We start from the raw sequence: 3,860 nt of genomic DNA, 5'->3' as shown, positions 1-3,860 counted from the left end.
AACATGAATTGTAAAAATTAGGCTGACATGAGTAAGATATTCTTGAATTGATTCAAGTACAATACAATGTTCACCGTCATTGATTAGGATACATTCTACTTAATTAGAAAAATAATGTACACCGTGTAGCTTCTATGAATACAAAGGAAACCTTTGGCAATATTGAAAATACCATGGGATTGACCATCTTGACTCTTTCAATTTTTTATAAATCACCAATCTCTTCCACAAAACTTATATATGCGTCATTTATTAATTGAGACTAGCAAAACCTCATGCCTTTAAAAACATTTCAAGATAATGAGATAATTGTCAAATTCTTGGAACTCTGCAATGGTATTAAAATGAGAGATCATATAAAATAATTTGAAATCAATCTTGATACCACTATCTATTTTGCGGAAGAGGAAGAGTTCCTTAGTCGTACTTTTTTTTTTCTAAATCCCCTAGAGAAACCCTCTCTAATGTGCTATCAAACATAGAAAAGATGAAAATAAAGATTTGTTTAGTGATGGAAAATTCTTAGAGGCCTTATTACATGAGGAATCCAATCTTCCCCTAGCACTTCCACAATGGAAATATCACTTAGCAATCTTGATTGAAAATAAAACTGACATAAATTTGTTGGTATTTTGATGATGTTTAGTTGTGATTGTCATTGGTGGACACACGCTTATTTTATGTATGAGTTAATCTCCATTGGTAATATGTGTTGTATTGTTCACACCGGTATTATATGCCATTGAATGAATAGTCTTTGTTTGTAGAAGACTATCGATGTTTTGCAGAAAATGATTTCCGATCAAAGCATGACTGAAGACCTCAAGCGGTATGAAGACCTCAAGCGGAACAAGGACCCCTAGCGGCAGTTAATATTTTTTATCAGAACACTATGTTCCAGTTTACCAGTCTTTGCTTATTGGTATATTGTGCTTAAGAAGTAAAATGGTAGAGTGTGATGAGTTATCATCCACTGACACTTTGGTGGTGGTTCTATGTCGTGTTACCAAATGTGTCTAGATGCTTTGAACCTAGGAAATTGTAATCCAATCTCATTGGACTAACATGAAATCAGCTTCCTATTTAAGGACATCATGTCTAGGGTTTTTATAGGAATGAATGTATGTGCGTATGTATGTTGAAGAAGTGGAGTTGTTATAGAAGCATCATGCGATAGAGATTGAACATGAAAAGGATAGAAGACTGAACTAATGTTCCAATGCATTAACAAAGAGTTGTTAAGGATCTAATCAAGCATTATATGCTATTGTCTAGATCATTCACTTGTTGATTACTAATCTCTTCGACAAGTCTGAAATCCTTAACCGAGTAGGCCCTGTCAAGCCTTTTGTAAATCCTCTAACAAGGTGGTTCACAGTCGTGAATCTAAAATCCTTTAACAAGGTAGTCTTTAACAAGACTTATCTCCTAACAAAGATCTAGATTCCTAACAAGATCTATTCTGATGAAGAAAATTGTAAGGCCTTAACCGGTCTGACCTTAATCGATGTGACCTTAACCGATCTGACCTTAACCGGTCTGGTTACTATTCTGCAGATAGTTGACTTGTGAGTTTTACTCACCATGGTTTTTCCCATTTAAGTTTCCACATCAAAATATCTTGTGTTATGGTGCTTGTGCTTATGTGGGTGAATTCTCTGTTTGCTATTTGGCTTGTTTGTGTTTTAATCGGTTTATTGTTTAAACTACTATACTGGTCTACAGTAAAATTGCTTAAGAGTTTTGTTAAAAGTTTGGGCATAGTAATTCAACCCCCCCGCCACCTCTTAGTATTCATAAAAATTTGGGGATAAAAGATAATCTATATATTTACATCTTAAAATCCTCCAAAAGAACACAGAGTGTCATCAATTTTGTAAACCACATTTCATATATTTTTATTGGTCCTATGCTAACATGTTTGGATTGGACCCTTCTATTTGGGTTCACCTCCATGCATGGTTCTTTTAATGCTAAGTTTCAATTAAGGAAAACTACATTAGATGCATCCTAAAACTGCCCTACTGGTCAAAGAAGAACTACAAAAACTTTTAAATGTTAACTTCATACTCCCAATTGACTATCTTGAATGGATATCCATTATAATTCATGTCAAAAAAGATAAAAGGAATATGCATATGTATAGCCTTAAAATATGTTATTGCATCTTGCCCAAAAGATGATTTTCATCCTTCCAACATTGGCATAATTATTGATCTCGTAGCTAGTTATAAAATGCTATCACTTGTGGATAGTTTTTTGAGTTGTAATCATATTTGAATTGTGGATAGTTTTTTGAGTTTTCTATCAAGTGACACCTTTAGATGGATAAATGTGGGAGCTACTTATCAGAGGGCAATGATAGTTACATTTCATGACATGCTCCATAGAAATTGTGGAAGTTTATTTAGATGATATTTCAAATGGGAAAATAGAAAATAAGAGAATACCACTCATGTCCTTGAATTTATATTTGAATCCTTATATATATATATATATATATATATATATATATATATATATATATATATATATATATATATATATATATATATATATATATATATATATGCCTTAATTCCAAGAAATGTATTTTTGGTATAACATCAAAAAACTCTTGATCTTTATTATATCTCAATGATATATAGATTTTTATATTTCTAAGTTTGCAACTATCATGGATATGCCACCCCTTTAAAATTTTAAAATAATATAATTGACTTCAAGGAAAGCTACTAGCCATATGAAGATTAATAGCACAACTTTTTACAAATGTCAACCATTTCCCCACCTTCTCAAGAAAAATGGTGGGTTTCAATGGAATGAATCCTACTAAGAATATTTTGATCATATCAAAGACTATATTGCATCACCAATGGTTCTTATGTCTCCTATTAAAATAATCACATACTTCTACATATCAACTATATTAGTCTCCTTGGGCGCACTCTTAGCACAAAATGATAAACAAGATTGTGAGAAAACAACCTATTATCAATCAAACACTCATGAAAAATGAGCTTTCCTATATTTCTATGGAACGGTAATGTTTAGTAGTCTTTTTTGTACACAAAAATTGTGACATTACATGCTTAGTCACCAAGCAAATCTCATTTATTAATTGGATCCATTCAAATGCCTCTTATTCAAAAATTCTCTTACAATTAATATGACTAAGAGGGTAACGTTGTTAGGTGAATTTGACAGTAAGTTTTAAGATAAAAAAGAAATTAAAGCATATGTTTCTATGTATCAATTATTTAAGGCACCTCTTATAGATAATCAACCATTCGTTATAGATAATCTTGATGAATCTATATTTACTATTGAAGAGCCCTCTATATAGAAGTTATGTCTCGATTGTTCTTGTACTAGTCATGGAGCAAGCATTTGAATCTTGTTTATACTCAAGGAAATTCCATGTTGAAAGCATTTAGATTTAGCTTTCCATGTGCAAACCATGTTGTTGAATATGAAGCTTTTCTTGTTGGTCTTAATATAACAATTCAATGGAATATCCAACACATCCTTGTTTATGGTTATTCTAAACTAATAGTAAAAAAAGTTAATGATGAATATCAAACAAAATATGGTGAATTGATCACCTACAAATACATGGCAAATAGTTTCAAGAATAATTTCTTGCAGATCTACTTGGAAAAACAATCTAGTTGATGATACTATAGCCATAATTGAATGTGTCTTGGATATGCCATAGAATAGTCGACATTCTAAGTTCTTGTTGAGAAATTATTAATACCCACACAATATCCCTAATTTTGAACTTATATGACAATTTATTGGTCCTTATTCACCCTACTGTCATGATATTTACGCTTACCACCATGGTCAAACTTCAC

This window comes from Cryptomeria japonica, chromosome 2, assembly GCF_030272615.1.
Source record: "Cryptomeria japonica chromosome 2, Sugi_1.0, whole genome shotgun sequence".
Taxonomy (NCBI): Eukaryota; Viridiplantae; Streptophyta; class Pinopsida; order Cupressales; family Cupressaceae; genus Cryptomeria; species Cryptomeria japonica.
The sequence above is the reverse complement of the archived record's forward strand: the minus strand, read 5'-3'. Positions refer to the sequence as shown.